A 19055-nucleotide genomic window follows, 5' to 3' on the forward strand; every position below is an offset into this window, starting at 1 on the left:
AACACAAGCATGATGTTGTACTGCTTTGTCATTTAATGGGATAATTTATCGCCAACCAACACCTTCGTTTTGGGTGCTGCATGTGTGTCGTCACGAATAAAGGGTTTGTGGCTATTTAGTTCCATTGTAGCTCATGAGGGAATAAAAATGTATCTCCTTTCCCTCTAGCGGGACCACTGTGAATCCTGTTGGAGAAAATTTAGATGTCTGGCTCCCTCTTGGGTTATGGCAGAGCTAAATCGCCACAAACCTAGACGACACGGGTTCTGACATGGCCTATGTACAATCGCGCAACTGGTAAACTCCGCTAACCCCTAAGCTGACGGTGCAGTGGAAGCTACTTGCTTGCTGGACCAGTTGTACGCCCATCATTTGCCATCTGATCACGCTCCCGCCCACATCCATGCGCCGGGAGCAGGGTCCGGTGATGAGAGGAAGGCGGTCGATAGGTCCAGTGAATTTGTAGCTCCCAACGCACTGTCAGCTTGGTGGTGAACAGAGCATAGGAAACAGCTCATTGCATTAGCACTAAATGACAGAGAGCAGGTTTGTATGACATGTAGGCTTATATGAGGCCTCTTATTGAGTGCCAAATTGGAGACCAGTGGCCAAAATCAAAACATTTGGGATGGAACCAGCAATAATTAACTGGATTGATTCCCACCTAACAAATTGAAGCCAAAGTGTGGAAAGCAACGGTAATGTTGCAAACCCTCTGCCACCATATTCGGCTGTAGCTCACAGTTCTGTTTTGAGGTCAGTCTTGACATATATAAATGACATACTACACAGCACTCCACCAGTAATACAGGTCAGGCTCTCGGGACGATTGTATTATTTCCTCACTGATGAGCACTTTGGATAAGCAAGCATCATTAAATAGGTATTCTAACCACATAAAGTAATTGTGTGTAATATTTTCAAGGTGTCAAAGTCTATCATATAGACTAACCAGATTTTTATTTAGCGAAGTTTACTGCAATGTAAATAGCACATCAGCATTCACGAAGTTCCCTTTCCTTTCATATATATATATATATATATATATATATATAATCAGGGATGGACAGTATTTCAAATACAGGTATTTGAAATACGTATTTCAAATACTTTGTGTATTTTGCATTCGTATTTAGTTACAAAATGGGTAATGTATTTTACGTGTGTATTTAAATACTAAAACGTGGGTATTTGAAATACAATTGTAATTAAATACAATTTTGTGGGCGAAAATACATCCCTCAAATTTATTGTCACTGTCCAGAGGAGAAAGATAAGTATGTTCTGCACCTAATGCAGTGTCTCTCATTCGAGCACAAGCGTTTAGTGACTTTGTGATTACGGTGCTAGTCCAGGGCAAGAATAGTGACGAAACCGACGTTCACAGGCAGACTGGCTAAGTGCCTGTGACAACTTGTGATGCTTTCCAGCCTGATTTCTATCCATAATTTTTCCTGGAACGTTCTAAATGCGCGGGTCGTCCAGATTTTCATAACTGGTGCGAGTTGCAACAATAAAAAATTCTCTAGCTAGCGCTGCGCGTCTTGGCCGTCTCGGTTCTTTGTTGGTCTGTACCAAAATGTAATCGACATAAAAAGCTGCTTGAAGCTCTGCACTTTTTCCACCTATTACATCCAAGCTGATTACATTTTTTTGTGATTATATTTCTATTACGTTACTAGAGCCTCGCACACTAACTCCCGAGTGTGCGATGCAAAATTAAAATGAGATACCCAGAAGCCCGTTGCAGGTGCCCTGAAGTCGCTGAGGCAAATTTTGAGGAATGTATTTGGAAAAGCATTAGGAGGAGATTAAATACATTTGGTTGTATTTGTATCTTGTACTTAAATGCTTTTTTGGAAATGTAATTAGATTTGTAATCAAATACAATTTTGACAAAGTATTTTGCATTTGTATTTCGATACATATTTGCATGTATTTTGCCCATCCCTGTTTCTAATTCATGCTTTGTTGTCCACCTTTTCATCCTGGAATAGTGGTTTACTCTTAAAGGGCTAGTGAACCGAAATTTTTGGCTCACAAAACAAGGCTGGACGAATAGGTGGGACGCCGCAAAACCCCCAAAACAACACTCATTCAGCGATATTTTTAACGGATCGCTGTATTTTTGCAAAAGAAGTGTGCGAGTGAAAGCAACCGACGGGACAAGTCATGTCACGATTCCGATTCCCTCTCTTTGCTACGTCCCTTCGACCTAGTGAACCGAAGCAAGGAGGAGAGAAGCGAGGCCGCTTCCCCTCATTCTGAAATTCTGCCGGAGGACAGTGACGTCAGAAACCTCGCTTGATCGCGCCTTTCTTTTCCAAAAGTGCGGCCATCCGCTTGAGATATTGATGTATGAGTCATGTTTTGGAGTTCCTAGCGTCTTGTTCAACGCTGATGCATCCTTATTTTGCGAAATCCAAATTTCGGTTCGGTATCAATTTAATGGGGCACTAAAGCGTGTTTTGGCAGTCTCGTTCTATGGTCATATCTCAATCTACGAACACTAATCATCCTAAAAAAATCAGAAATTACATTCAGCCGCGGCCGATTCTTATCCTAAGAAAGTGATCAAAGTTCCAAACACTTACCGCCGTCGCAGAACGACAGATGGCGCTACTTGACCTTGCTGAATATGGTCGAACAACGAACGGCGCGTGTCAGCCACTCGCCAGCGATTGATTCCCGCACGACTGGTCGGCAGCTTGTCCACTGCTCGCGAGTGGCCGACACGCGCCGTCCGTTGTTGGACCGTATTCACTAAGGTTCGGTTCGGTAGCGCCATCCGTCATTCTGCGCTGACGCTAAGTGTCGAGAATTGTGATCAGCTTTTCTAATATCCAAATCGTCCGCAGATGAATGTAATTTCTGTTTTTTAGGATGGTTCGTAGATTGAGTTATAACAACAAAACGAGTATCTCAAAAAGGCGACATCTGCAGAATTGGAATGCCTATTCCATGGGTGTAGCTTCTCGGCAGTGCACCAGTGTGGGGTGTGAAGCGCACTCAACGGAGATAATTAGACTGCCCGAACATACCACGTACAATGAGAGATATCACGAAACATCCGAGAACTGAGTCATGTTCGGTGTGTAAATCGAATCAAATCACACGTTATTCTAAGCAATAACCGGAAGTTCTGAACGATTCGCACAATGTTACAGGAACAATCTGGCAGTACTGCGACGCCTGAACTATTAGTTTCGGTAGTTTTAAAGTGAAATTAACTTTTCGTGCAATGTAGGCATAAATTCATCACATTTTGGTGAAATGTAGCAGGGTAAGCACTTTGGCGGAGCATGCACATCAATGCTTTTACCCTTGGAAGGCATTCTTGCACATTCCGATCCATATTTCTCCTCTTCAACTTTCTGCCTAAGGTACCATGCAGCAGGACTTCAAGGGACAACTTGCTGGCTGGAAAGTAACTTTGTGGCTAACTTAAAGGACCCCTGAAAAGAAAAAAAAAAAAAGTTTTTTTAAGCAGTCTAGTTGGGACACATGTGTTCAAAAATAATTTTACGGGAAAAAGGTTTTTTTAGAGCAATATTGATTGCGAGAGATTTAAGTCCATGACGTCATGGGTCAATCAAAATGGCCATCTCGGTCGTGAAGGCGAAGGCAATCAACCTCTTCTCCACGCGCCTGAAATGCCGAGAGAGAAAACAAGTGGTAAGGGAGGGGGGGGGGGGGGGGGGGGGGACGTGACTGCCAACTAAATCGCGTGTCGCGCCGTCAATATTGCTCTAAAAAGTTGTTTCCTCACGTCAAATTTTTTTGACACGCGTATCCCGACTAGATTGTTAAAAAAAACATTTTCTTTTCAGGTCCCTTTAATAGGATGAGTCTCCCACTCCCACTGAACGGATTGATCAGGACGCACCCCGAACAAGCATAGCGACCTACAATCTGTCTTGCATACAGCATGTTTCATATATCCATGTTTGAATTTCCGTTTCTGCACATTGGTTCAAGACTGGCTTAGATTGGCTGCTTGGTCTTTCTTTCCCAATCAGGCAGGCAGTCTACAGTACTTCATGCATCTGCAATGCTACACAGTAGAGAGAACGTGCCAAAGGCCTGGTTGAAGGGCAGGATCGGGCTGCACCATGGAGTTCTACGCAATCGACCTCTGGGAAGCAAGCGTCTGCATGATCAAGTGTGGTTTCTTGGCAGATGATTGCCTGCAACACTGGTGTTTATCAACATATATGGTGAATGTCTCGAGAAATTTTTCTCGAATGCAAGACCCCAAACTACACCTGGAACTCTGACGTAGCTTGTGCATGCTTTTTTGATTACATTCTGAAGACTGCCTAAAAGAACTGCTGGAGAATGGCGGTTGGGATCAAGGCGTTACAAGATGCGTCATAGGAGCCGCCATGTACTGGTGCAGATTGTCTTGATACCGGTGTGGCTCGTTCTAGAAGTTCAAGCAAAGAGACCAAGCAGAAGGCGGAAAATGTTTCTTTCGTCGCAATGTCCCAACTTGGGGTTTCTTGAATCTCCCTTGACTGACTTGCTAGCGAGCCGCAGCAGAACAGGCATCTGCGGTGCCCGCCTTCCACTGCTGTAACACTGCCAGGATTGAGACCAGGGATTCATACATGATTGTCAATCTGGGAAGGTGTTGCTAATTCTGGGAAAGGCCTCCAGAGGGGTGTATAGCATAGATTTGTCTATTTTGAGTAGAAAATTCTTATAGCGTCGTTCCACTAGAGTGACAAACACCAATTTCGGTCTGGCAACACCACAAAGTTTTGTGTTGCTGATGCTGTTCCACTGCAGTGGCCAACATCCGCGACAAACACCGACAAGTGCCAACAAACCATCGAGGACGGACGAGTTCTTGTTTGTCGTTGAACTTGAAGCACAGCAAGCAGTCCCACCGAGGAACATCTCTCGGAGACAAACTTATCTTCCTCGCCCGCTTGTGCCTTCTGTTTCTGTCTTCCACACCCTCCATTCTACCCTTCCTCCCATTCCTCCCGTGACTCAGTCCTTGGCGGCCACTGATCGTTCCCGCTCCCGCAGTTTCGATTCCTGGATTGCTCGTAGTGCTCGCGGGCGCGGCTTGCTTGGTAGTGGTCGTGTTGCGAAAGGGAATTTGCTGTAGCTGGTTTTGCTCGCTAAAACTTGGTGCGCGAGGTGGTGCTTCAAAACGCCGAAGTCTACGCCCCTGCATCACGATGGATACACCCATGCGCCAGGACTGACCAAAGTAAGACTGCTCACCACGAAGTATAGGACACGACGTTCCGCCAGTTCCGCGGCAAGTCATTCCGGCAAAACGATAGACTTGTCATCCGTTCTGTGATAATTGAGATGCCGCACTGTCCCCCATAAAACGCCTACCCTCGGTCATTCGGATATGAAGTTAAAAACGTCCTCAAATCGGCATGAAATTCCGTGGCGCTCACCAGGAACGCTTCGAACGACCCAAAAAAAGAACGATTCGGGAATCCTAGTTCGGAAAATGTTGGGTGTCGATAGTCACGACTGTTTTCGGAAAGTCGCCAACGGTAAATGAAGACAAGCGGAAGCTTTAAACAAGAAAAAAAAGTGATCGTCTCCGCTTTCACCGTGTTTGTCGGCGCGTTTTACGCCCAAACAGCAAAACACGAAAACCGCATCGCCAGACTCTGTTTGACTCTGTATTTTGAAGTGGTTTGTGGACAACTCCAGTCCCACTAGGAATTAAGTTTCCTTGTCCCTGTGTTTTGCGTCATGTCCGCCAGGTGGGACGGCGGACTCCGACAAACAGGCTGTCTACCGTACTAGTCGTATGTTCATTGGTATGTCACACGTTGTACCTTGTCTGGATCTACCTGTAATTCATGGGGCCTTTAGAACTTCAAGGGGCACTGACACATCAAAATTTTTTTTTATTATTATCCGAAACGATTGAAAACGATGCCGGGACATTACCCTCAAAATTTGAAATTTGGGAATTCAGTATTTGTGAAGTAAAAAAACAATTTCCAAATGCCGAATTCGAAGTTCCCGCGCGATCCGCGCCGGTTGCGTTGACGTCAAATATTGCGGAGTCCTGAGAGTCCACTTTCTTTCACGGCTCCCTGCTGTTGCCATGGCGACCCAAAGTGAGGAGGAAAGGAGCGAGCGCCGGCGTTGGGGGCGGCGGACCGGTTTTGTGCGGTGTCGCCTGTTTTCCGTGGGAGGATACAAATCCAGGAGACGGCACCACAACGAACTCCCGATTTTTGGTATTTCAAAAAGAAGGACCGTAGTTCGTTCGCAATTGCGTTCAAAAACATATTTTAGGATTGCCGTTATTAAATGTTATAGAGATGTCGCCTACAAAGCTTCTAAATTTCATGATTCTTGACGTCACGAATCAAAAGAAGCGAGGAGGCGAGAGGCGGGAGATTTAAACGCTCAAAATAAAAAGGCGCGCGCGCGCGCGGGAAACTTTTTTTTCGCGATGTGGTTTTTTTTGCGTGTCTATGACTGCAACTTGCATCGTTTTAGACAATAAAGAAAATACGACCTTTGGGGTGTCAGTGCCCCTTTCAGCATCACTCAGTGCTGACATTAGCAGCTGGCAATTGATGGGACCGAAATAACGATGACAAAACTAGACTGTAGCTGGAGTCTATCACTAGCATGGAGAAGCTATCAATAGCATGGACTTCCGATTCACAAAAGAGTGTCCCATGGGTAACAGGATTTGATGCACAAGTAATTCTGAAGATGGCTTTAATGCTTCCGTTCTAATTAGGGATGCCGCGAACCACCCTAGGTTCGAATTCGAAAGATTTCTATATTTTCGAACCGCATTGAGGTTCGAATTCGAAAAATTCGCAACTTTCAAAATCCGTGGAGTTTCGATTTCGAAAAGTTGGAAGCTTTTACGGTTTCTAAAAGTTCGGGTTCGATTATTTCCAATATTTCTTTACTTCAGGTTCGAGAAATTCAAAGATTTTTAACCTTCCTAACTTAAAATTCGAGAGAATCGAATGTTTCAAATTTCTTTGGCACTGAAATTCAAAAATTCGAAAGTTTCGAATTTTTATCGACATAAAGTTCGAAAAATCAAAGATTTCGAATTTCTTTCTACATAAAGTTCGAAAAGGTCGAAGGTTTCGATTCTCTTTTAGGGCTAAATTCAAAAAAAAAAGTTTTCTAATTTCTTTCACTTCCAAGTGCGCAAAGTTCGAAGTCCGGTTTTCATGTTCCTCCACAGTTTCAGTTTCAAGTAACGTTTTCACGCCTTACTGGTTTTCACGAAACCAGGTTTAGAAAAGGTCGGGTGTGATTCTAGACTGCACAAAGTTGGTCAGGCAATTAAATGAGACGACGAGTGTCCCGGATATGCTGGGATATTTGCCACTGCTGAGTGACGTGTGACCATAGATCAGTAATTGTGACCGCCAGCTCGGGGGGGGGGGGGGGGGGGGGGTCATTAACGTGCATCACGAAGTAGTGACTGCACGAAAGCACTGTTTAAAGATACTCATCCAGTTCGAAACGCCAGTTGCAGGCAGGTGGTTGAGGCCCAGAAAAACCTTGAAGCGATCTGGCAAACTGCCTCCCCACCCCCTTGCACGCTGGTAGTAATCCCATCGAACGCCGCCCGAGTGACGCTGGCATATAGTAAGTTTAGTTTGTACATGATGCAGAATCCTGAGACTGGGAATGACATTTGAAAGAAAAAGTGTAAGAAGACAGAAAAAAGGGGACAGGACAACGTCTCATACTCAGCTCAATACAACGTCTCAAACTCAACTCAGCTAAGTTTGAGACGTCGTCTTGTCCCCTTTATTCTTCCTTCTTACACTATTTCTTTCGAATTTCATTCAAAGTCTCAGGATTTTGCATCATGATCAACATACACCAGCTCGCCTCCACTTTGACGATTTTTTAGTTAATAATTGCTTTTGGAGGTTTAGTTTCCGGGACGAAAGAAGCTCCGAGCAAAAAGCACAGAAGCCGACACAACTTGAGGTCGAGGAGTGTTGTACCATACCAGTGGCGTCGGAAGAAGAAAAACGGGGGGGAGGGGGCCGGAGACTAGATTCTCCCCCCCTCCCCCCTCCCCCCCCTCCCCCCCCCCTCCCCCCCCCCCCCTCAGATATTTCGGGCTGTTAAAGAAAACCTGAAATTATTTATGCATATGTATAGCTATCTGTCGCTCTTCACTGCATAAACTCGTTGTCAGAAGACTCGTCACATGCTCGGTGGTTCGGAAGTTCAAAGCTATGTCTTTTCGACCTAAATAACTATGCCATTGGTAAAAAAATAATAAATAAATAAACATAACAATAGATGCAAAAATGAAAAGCTGGAGAGAAAAATAAACTATCAAGAACCCGGCCAGAAGTGTTGTATTCTTGCATATTCAGAGGCCCAGAACTACGAAACAAGTTTCTCCTACCAAAATGTGTACAGGCTAAAAGAACACGTCCCAGAAACGTAAAAAAAAAAAAGCATATATGACTTGAAGAATTTTAGAAATCTTTCCGCACGAGTTCATTTATTTCTCAACGTGAAAAAAACAATAAATATATTATTTTGTATTCTGCAGATGGTAATGATATGTACTGTCTGTGGTGTTAATTTAAATGCGATACCTCAAACAATTTAGACGAAAAAAATTACCAAGTTTACCGCATAATTGCCCGTAGATACATGTTTGGATATTTCTTCGAAACTCGTCTTGAACAACAATAATCATACCTTCAGACGACACTTACTTAGGCTACACATAGAATTCTTAAAACGTTTAACATCTCCACTATAAATAGCTTCGGCTATAGCGCGCTAAAAATATGGCACAAACGACAATTGTCAAAAACGCGTCGTCCTTCTCGCTCCTTCTGGAATCTATTTCTTTAAAACCAAACATGCCAGATAATTGAAATAAACGACATTGCCTTACGCAAGGGATGTGGCACCGCATGTAAAAATGCGGGAAAAAAAATTACGAATGTACCTCACTGTTTCAGTCCAAGTGAAACCGCCCGCCGGTCTTTCGAAGGTCGACGAACTTCGAACTTTTACCTTAAAAGTTCGAAGTTCGTCGAACTTTTGGCTTTTCAGGAATCGAAAGTCCGACAATTTTCGCATTCCTTAGATAAATAAGTTCGAAAGTTTGAAAATTATCGCATTTCTTAGTGTAGGATGTTCGCAAGTTCTTCGCACTTTTCTTAGAGTAGGATGTTCGCAAGTTCTTCGCGAGCTTCGCACTTTTTAGTCCAAGAAATCGAAAGTCCGAAAATCATCGAATTTTTTAGTCTATCAAGGTCGAAAGTTCGACAAGCATCGAATTTTTCAGCGTAATAAGGTCGAAATTTTGAAAAGGGTCGAACTTCTTAGTTTAACAAGTTCGAAAATTAGACTTCCGTCGAATTATTCGGTAGGGAAAGTTCGAAAATTCGAAATCTTTCAAACCTTTCGAACCGCTTTATTCCATCATCGAACCTTCGGTTCGAAAAAAGTTCGCGGCATCCCTTGTTCTAATTCGCATGGACCTCCACATGCTGAAATGGCAGGTGAAATTTTAGGTAACTGATCAGGTCACATACCTATGTATCAAATGCAGAGATGCACTTGAAACAAAAAGGCGCCAAGGCAAGGTCCCTATCTTTGGAAACCGAGTTCTGCATGGGTTTTTATATCGTACTTCATTCTCTGCTCCTCGGGGTTAAAAAGACGTATTGGAGCAGTCCTAGCTCACCTCCAGTGCTGATCAAAGTAACATGATGTGAAATAATGATAGGCGAGAGAAACAAACACCTTGATATCAATTCGCGCCCTTTTAATGTCACAGAACTTGGTATGCGCAAAAGAGCCTAAAACTGGTACAAATCAAAGCAGCCTGTGCAATAAAACGTGAAAAATACGGCAGAAAAAGAAAACATTTGCGGGGCGTAAAACCGTTGAAGAAAATCCGTTCATGGCAATCTTGTTCAGCGACAAACAAGTGTTATTCAGCTGCGAAGCATTGAAGCGGATATAAAGTCTGCATAGCGTTTCAGAGCAAGAAAAACAGCCAATTAATTGAGAAGTACGATTGACAGCATTGCGGGCGCTACGCAGGGGGAGGCACTTACTTGATCGAATGACGTATTAGCAAACGCCCACGTTTCACCGAATGACACTTTAACGAATAGTCGGGTGGGCCAAATGGGTTCACATTTTTTGTAATGAGCCGCCGCAGACTGTCGCCGCGAAGCGGCGTAAGCGCAGCGCGGCGGGTGGGTTAACGCGCACCCCCGTTGTTCGCTAAAACGTCGATTCGCTCAAATGTCGCTGTTCGCTAAAACGTCGCTAAACACTAAAAGCTCGAATTAGGTGAGGCCTATGCAGCAGTCGGACTGTGGACATCGGCATGCTCGAAACTTCTGCTACCGACTTTTATGCGCGTGATATGCGGAATATTCACTGGCAGATGAAACAACGCGTACTGTACACAACAACGCGTCCACCAAGCCACCACGGCACCGAAGTATCCACCGGAGTGTAGCAGACGCTCTTGCCGGCGACCGGCGCCGCATGTGCGTCGCCGTCAATATTTTGTGCAGCGGTGATCTGGCCAACCAGAGTACGGTGCTCCGCGGCAGATCTGGAATGGTCATGTCTTGGAAATACGCTACCCGGCCCGGGCCCTTTATGAATGTAGCCGTGAAGCCCGAGCCCGGCCCGTGACCCGCGGTCTGACCCGTATCAGTGCAGAACGGCGGCGCTGACGGCTCGCCCCTCTGCTATGACTGGGCAGACGGCGCCGCCTCGCGGCGAGAGACGGAGTTGGCGCAATAACACTCTTCTGCTTGGGTGCGACCACCATGGAAGCGACTCGAATGGGACGGCCGGGGAAACCTTCGCGCGCTCGCTTCGGGATCTCTGAGGCCATGGTACCACCATGGCCTCCGAGATCCCGAAGCCCGCGCGCGAAGGCTTCTACGGCCGTCCCATTCGTCTCTCTCCCCAGCAGAAAAGTGTAATTGCGCTACCTCCGTCGCTCGCCGCGAGGCGGCGCTGTCTGCCCAGTCATAACGGAGGGCGAGCCGTCAGCGTCACTGGTAGAGATCTGCATTGGTACGGGCCAGACTGCGGGCCACGGGCCGGCCCGGCACTCGGGCCGAGCTCGGGCTTCACGTCTGCGTTCATAAAGGGCCCGGGGCGGGTAAGGGCCTTGCATTCAAGTCTACAAGGGGTAGGGGCAAAAGCAAACCAAACCGGCCATTATTTTTTTTTTAGGGGCTTGTTCTTCGGAATTGTTTTCGGGGTTTGGGAGAGGAACCACAGTGGGGGGTGAACAGATGCTGAAGCATGTGTGTGGGTATATGTTTTTGTATGGTTCGGTGTGTGCAGCGAATGCTCTTCCAGAGGACTAGCGGCGCGGCGTTCCTTTTCGTCCACGGCGGCGCCGCCGCCATCATACAATCGCCTCTCACTACAAAAGGGATACTACAACGAAATTTCGGCGCTCATTTTTTGGTCTATATGAGTTCAATAAAGCACCATCAAATCGAACATACCAATAGTGAGTTGTAGTAGATCGTTTTTCTCCTCCGCTACGTTATCCCCGAAGGAAACGCCGCAGCTGCGCAGGCGCGCCGCCAGCCTTCTCTGCATAGTTCAAGGTCTCGTGGCGGATTACGGAGCGCTATCCGGGTGCTTAGCGGGCTGCGGGAACGGTCTACTACAATTCCCTAATATCTTGTTAAAAAGTGAAAGCCGTTTACAACTCCCTGTAACGCCGAATTGGAGCGCAGCTCTTGAGGAGGAGGAGTGAAGGGTATTGAGGGGAGGGTAGACCCCTCCTCCTTCTCCTCCTCCTCCCCTCATTCTTTAATATGCTCCGGGGGGGTGACGTGACCTCGGGGGGGGGGGGTGTCACGTGACTTCGGGGAGGGGGTCACGTGACCTGGGGGTCACGTGACCTTGGGTGTCACATGGGGGTCACCTCAAGGTCACGTGACCCCCAAGGTGACCCCCACGTGACCTTGGGTGTCACGTGACCTCGGGGGTCACGTGACCTCAGGGGGTCACCTTGGGGTCACGTGACCTTGAGATGACCTTGGGAGGGGTCATGTGACCTTTGGGGTCACGTGACCTCGGGGGTCACGTGACCTTGGGGAGGAGACCACGTGACCTCAGAGGGGTCACGTGACCTTCAAAGGGTCACGTGGGGTCATCTTGGGGTCACGTGACCTTGAGATGACCTTGGGAGGGGTCACGTGACCTCGAGAGATCACGTGACCTTGGGGGTCACGTGATCCCAAGATGACCCTACGTGACCCCCAAGGTCACGTGACCTTCAGGGGGTCACGTGACCTTGAGATGACCTTGGGAGGGGTCACGTGACCTGGAGGGGTCACATGACCTTGGGGGTCACGTGTCCTTGGGGGTCACGTGACCTTGGGATGACCTTGGTTACGCCAACGCCGACGCCAACGCCGACGCCGACGGCGACGCCGACGCCGCTCAAGCCGGGAACGGGCCCCTAAGAGCTGCGCTCTAAAAAGTCACGAAAAGAAATTTTAAAACGAATTAAACGATTAGCAAAGAGCACCTGGTGGATGTCGCTAACGCCTCGCTTGTAATGCCCGTCTAGCAACCTTGGCAGCTAGTGACGGAAGTTGTCTCGCCTCCGGCCACGACGAGAGAAGAGGGGCAGGAGGAACCGCACATGAAGGCACCCTAGTAACTCCCCTCTTCCCAAGAATGCCTTTTGTGTGTCACAGAAGTCGCTATTGTCCCCCTACAAGATTATAGAAGATTAACTCGTCACTCAAAATTTGTACAAAAGCAGCCGCTTCGGTGGCTGGAACGACTAGGCCATCCTCTCGACGTCAGCCTCGCCGTAGCTTTGCTCGTCTTGTGACGATCTACGTCACGATTGCGTTGAATGTCACGTGGTCTCCGCTGGGCCTTCTCCGTGCGCTTGCCAGAGTGGGCCGTTTATAACGAAAAATCAGAGCTGGCCAAATTACTCATATTTTGTAATTAAATTACATTACTAATTACTTTGCTGAAAACTGCTGAAATGTAATAAATTACATTACAAATTACCACAGCCAGAAAGTAATTAATTACCATTACAAATTACTTTTAAAAGTAATGACATTACTTTCGCATTACTATAAAGGAGCTATCGATAACTTCCTTTTACAAATAACTTTATTTACATTATTTACACAGTTCATGGCACACAGCTAGAACTCTCTGTTGCATGTTTACCGATGGACAGAGGAACGCACGCGACTGATCCGTTTCCCACTCCAACCCGGACAACTATTTTTGGAGATGACTGAGGACCCTACGCGGATTATCTCGGGGAGGGGGAGAACACTTGTCATTGTTCGCAAAATCGCGTCGAGGGACGTTCCACCAGAGGCCTTGGTTCCACCTACTTCCCCTCCTTTGTTTCCCGAGAATGTCGAGCAGAAAAGCTCGAATGGAAGGCACTTACCAGCCCTATTTCTCACAGTGGACGATAACACAGAGAAGGTACGCAGTATGCATCAGAAAAAGTAAGCGGAAACTTTCAAGAGGGGCCAGAAAACGTCGAATGCAAAACCGCAAAACATAGGTAGAGAATCGCGCTGAGCGGGTTTGCACAGTTCAAGAGAGTGGCAGAAAATGTCTAGCTGATAGCGGGCGCGAGAGTCGCACCAGCCGCATTAGCATTAGCAACATAGCGGCGGCCAAAGAGCGTTTTTTGGAAAGGGGTGGAGGAGAAAGAAAAAGTAAAATAAAAAGAAAAGCGCCTTGTGTATTGTGGACACAAAACATATGCCTGGTGCGAAAAAGTAATTAGGTAATTTAATTACAATTACCGTCGCTGGAGTAATTCATTACATTACTAAATTACCTGCTACAAAAAGTAATGAATTACATTACTAATTACTGGAACAAGTAATTAAATTACTGTAATTTCATTACAGTAATTACATTACTGCCAGCTCTGCGAAAAATACAGCCACCAGGCTCAAAATACAAATGTGCGATTGTCATTTACCGATATTGTGGATCATATTCAACCTATTTTCGAACACGACGGGAATATTTCAAATTTCGTTGAAGTAAACCATCTGTACGCACAAGTGCTTGCATCCCCAATAGGGGTGAAGAGGTTCCCCTGAGGGGTACTTCTCCTGAACAATTTCTCGCAGACCACCGCAAAAAACCACGACATTGCTGTTGTTTTTTTCTTTTTTCTTTTTTTTACGGTTGTGCGCAGCGAAGAGTGGCTAATTTAGAACTTTTCCCGTCTTTTGTTCAAACCCGTCGCAATGTTTCCCTTCGTTTTCAACTGTGACACGTGATTTTGTTTACTTCTGTTTGTCATTTTTGTTTTTCCGTCCTTTCCGGCGTGTTTAATTGCAGAAAAGGAAGATCGGGTGCCTAGGCCCGCAAATGGGTCCAACTAATAGTAGCAGCAAAAAGAAATGCTTACATTATTTACTTTGGGTATCGCAGGGATGGGCAAAATACATGCAAATATGTATCGAAATACAAATACAAAATACTTCGTCAAAATGTATTTAATTACACATCTAATTCCTTTTCCAAAAAAGCATTTAAGTACAAGATACAAATACAACCAAATACATTTAGTCTCCTCCAAATACTTTTCCAAATACATTCTTCAAAATTTGTGTCAGTGACTTCAGGGCACCTGCAACGGGTTTCTGGGTATCTCATTTTAATTTTGCATCGCACACTCAAGAAAAGAGTTAGTGTGCGAAGCTCTAGTAACGTAATAGAAATATAATCACAACAAATATATATATAATCAGCTTGGGCGTAATAGGTGAAAAAAGTACAGAGCTTCAAGCAGCTTTTTTTGTCGATTATACATTTTGGTATAGACCAAAAAAGAACCGAGACGACCAAGACGCGCAGCACTAGCTAGAGAATTCTCTATTGTTGCAACTCGCACCATGCAGTTAGGAAAATCTGGACGACCCGCGCATTTAGAATGTTCCAGGCGAAAATATGAATGGAAATCGGGCTAGAAAGCATAACAAGTTGTCACAGTCACTTATTTAGCCAGTCTTCCTGTGAACGTCGATTTCGTCACTATTTTTGCCCTGGACTAGCACCGTAATCACAAAGTCACTAAACGCTTGTGCTTGATTGAGAGACACTGCATTCGGTGCAGAACGTAGTTTTCTTCCTGCTCTGAACAGTGACAATAAATTTGAGAGATGTATTTTCGCCCACAAAATTGTATTTAATTACAATTGTATTTGAGATACCCACGTTTTAGTATTTAAATACACACGTCAAATGCATTACCCAATTTGTAATTGAATACAAATGCAAAATACACGAAGTATTTGAAATAAGTATTTCAAACACTTGTATTTGAAGTACTGCCCATTCCTGGGGTATCGTAATCAACGTATGTGTAGCAGTTGCAAGCGAGCTCCCATGCCGCGCAATTCGTGAGATGGCCATGAGACAAAAAATTCTAGGATTGGTATAGAAAAGTTTGTACGGCAGTTCTTGGTCAACATAGGCATGACTCTGAAAGACAGAGCAGCGTATCGAAAGGAACTGCTTGAAGCCATATTGTATCGTAAAGTACTTCGCGTTTAACCTTAAAAATTCGAGGTAATCGCAGTCAGTAAATATACCAGGTTGGAATACCAAATAAACCACGTTGACAGAAGATTGAAATTTATAAATAAACCAGAGATCTTTCTATTGAGATCCCATTGCTTGTTTGCATATCAGTTAAGTTACATCACAAAGTGCATTACGGGATACGGTGGTCTGTGCTACATGTGCCGAAAACTATACGTTTACAAGATAACTCCCAACTTTTTGATCAGTACCTACAATTATCACGAAGTTTATAAAAAAAATATGGCGAATTCATTGCGAGGTGGTTCTACCTCACCACCATACGTTTTTCCCCAAAGCCGGGGTCACACTGCTTGTGTATCATACAAAAGACAGTCTGCAAACAGATTCAAACTGGAGTCATCACAAGATCTGAGCTTCAAATGCCGCAAGGCAGCGAGTTCAAGGAGACACTTGGCACGCGGCATTTGAACCACGAATATCGTGGTGACTGATATCTGCAGACTGTCTTTTGTATAACGCATAAGCAGTGTGACCCCTTTCTAGTAGAATTTGATGGTATTTTGCGCTGCATAGTTACACGAAAAAAATACTGGAGAAATGAAGTTAAATCAGAAGGACAGGAAAAACATGCATGAATTGGTGCAGACTAATTCATGCATGTTTTTCCTGTCCTTCTGCTTTAAGTTCATTTCTCCAGTATTTTTTCCGTGTAACAACGCAGCGCAGCATACCATCAATGTCAAACCAACTAGCCCAACTCCAAGCATTTCTAGTAGAAGCAAACGCAGCACTACGACCTGCAAAAATTGCGGAGTGAATATTAAAAATATTAAAGGAAGGAGAACACGGACTTCACTACATACATGCCTTGCAACTACGTCACATGATGACATCAAACACCGGTATCCACCATGCTGGTGGTTGATTCGACGGCCCTTCGCAGCGAGAGCAATGGTAAACTGTGCCGTGCTCGGAATTCTGACGATCGTCCGACCGTTTCGTCGGCATGCCCCGCGATACAGAGAGTAGCCGTCATGTTAGCGAAAGTAGGAGCGGCCGAAAAGGGATGCGGCCGCGGATTACCGAGTATGCGGGACGCATTTCATCGCGGCGAGCGACGGCACTTTTCTACCGTTGTTTACATTTGGCTTTTGCTCGTTCGTGGTGCATATGGCCTTTGGCCTTCGTTACATCACGCCGTTTCCATGCTTCGAGCGCACCTTCGGGGCTCCCGACCGAGTCCGGGCGAGTGTCGCGCCGCGAGCCCGGCCAGACGGATCGGTCGGCGGTGGCTCCCGCGTGGAAGCTCGCCGAGATGCCGCCGCCGGGTCATCGGTTTGTGCCGTCCGCGAGACGGTAACCTTTGCAAGGAGCGAAAGCATGCAGGCGAGCCGGTTAAAGGCCCGTTCACACTCTTGCAACCGAGTGCGACCGAGAGAGACCAAACCGGTTTTTAAGCCTCTTGCGATCTCTTAGGACCAGCTCCGCTCAGTGCATTCGGTCCCAAGAAGTCTTTCTCGGTCGTAGTCGGTTGCAAGAGTGTGAACGCGCCTTAAGAAACATCATAATGTAAACCCTGAGACAATGAGAGTTATCCGTTATTTAAACTATCCTTGTCTCAGGGTTTAGATTATGACGGTAACATTGCCTTGTTCACCAGTTTTTCGCGAAATCGTAAAAATTTTTCTACAAGCGACACCTAGAGCCGCTCGTCAAATTATGAAGCGCGCAATTACTTTTATTATTTTTTTGCGACCCGGCAGTTTTTCGCGTCAGAACTTCGTTGATGGCATTTCGAAACTTTCTGCTCGCAGCGCAATCGCACTAATGCCGAAACATTCCGCACGTACGCGCTAAACGTCATCATCGTAAGCTCGGCGCGTTTTGCCAAGTTCCCATGTAACACAACTAGGTTCCTCTGTGGAAAATATGGTGCATTTCAGCGCATGTCCGAGCAGTTAGCGGCATCCTACGCCTTGGTAAGCGCATCTGCGCGGTGTGAAGTCAACCAGCAGTATGGTGCGGGGCTCCGTTAGGGTGGCCACCCGTCCCACGACTCGCGGGACTGACCCGCATTGAGGGTTCGTGTCCCGCGTCCCGCGAGAAATTCCAAAATCTTCCAAATGTCCCGCATTTCATACTGTCGTAATATTCACTCTGCAGCTCATGGTGCTGCCGAACAACGGGGCACGGGGAAGCGCGGAGGTCGCTGGTAATCGCGTGAATCGCATTGGTACGCCATTTTCAATCCAAGCATTGCGGGAAGCGACCGTCGTTCTTGCAGCAGAACCGACGCGCTTGCTCCGATGCGACTCTCCCCTTGGTGGCAAAATATTGTAAGAAAAATTGCTCGCCAAAATTTTAAATATAAGATACTGTAATTATTTTAATATCGCTGTGTCACAGCAATAGGTTTGCCGTGGATTTCTTTTTTTACTTTTTCGTGAAGACAACTATTTTTATTTATTTATTTATTCATATTACCCCTAAAGGCCCTCGTGAGAAGGTATTACATAGGGGGGGTACATAAATCGTTCCAATAGGAACTAGTGCACAAAATAAAGGACACACTCAAAAACGAATAAAAAACATACACTCACTCATCACACTGCAATAAAGCTGAGTCAAGGTAAAAACAAAATAGTACACATTTGCTCTGCACGTTCCGGAAAAGAGGAAGCAACAATGTAAAACAGCAAAAGTTAGATGGCATCAGTATTTTGAATTTGTTCTTGAAACTTAGTGGTGTCTTTTTCTGAGGCAATGTGCGATGGTAGATTATTCCAATCGATTGTGGTACGTGGAATGAATGACCGGGAAAAAGCAGATGACTTTCAGGTTACGCGTTTAACTTTGTAGGGGTGATCGCGGCGTGGAAAAATAACGGCAGGTGGCTCGAAGAAATCACCGTGAAGTGACGCGTGGTGGTAAAGTTTATGGAAAAGAGATAGGCGTGAAAGTTTGCGATGATGGAGTAGTTCGGGTAGCTCTGCTCGGCGTTTTAGTGCTGTGACGCTGGAATGACGTGAATAATCTGAAAATATGAAGCGAGCGGCACGATTTTGCACTGATTCAATGTCGTTTATGATGTAAGCATGTTCTGGATCCCAAATGGCTGATGCATATTCTAATTTCGGACGTATTAGTGTGGAAAAGGCAAGTTTGCGTATGTTAGGAGGAGCCTGTTTAAGGTTACGCTTGAGGAATCCGAAAGAGCGGTTAGCAGCCGCCTTGGGTGAGCTTTATATGGTAGTGCCATGACAGATCAGGTTGCAAATGAATTCCAAGATATTTATAAGTGGAGACGAGGTCAACAGTATTATTATTTAACACGTAGGAGGTAGGAATCCGGGGTACGTGATCAGTAAAAGACATAGACTTTGTTTTAGAGCAATTTAGGGTCATTAGCCAGGAAGAGCACCATGCATAGCATTTAGATCAGTTTGCAAAGCTTTCTGGTCATTGACAGAGGAAATTATTCGGTAAAT

The sequence above is a fragment of the Ixodes scapularis genome, unplaced genomic scaffold (genome assembly GCF_016920785.2).
Source record: "Ixodes scapularis isolate PalLabHiFi unplaced genomic scaffold, ASM1692078v2 PGA_scaffold6__148_contigs__length_123643588, whole genome shotgun sequence".
Lineage (NCBI taxonomy): Eukaryota > Metazoa > Arthropoda > Arachnida > Ixodida > Ixodidae > Ixodes > Ixodes scapularis.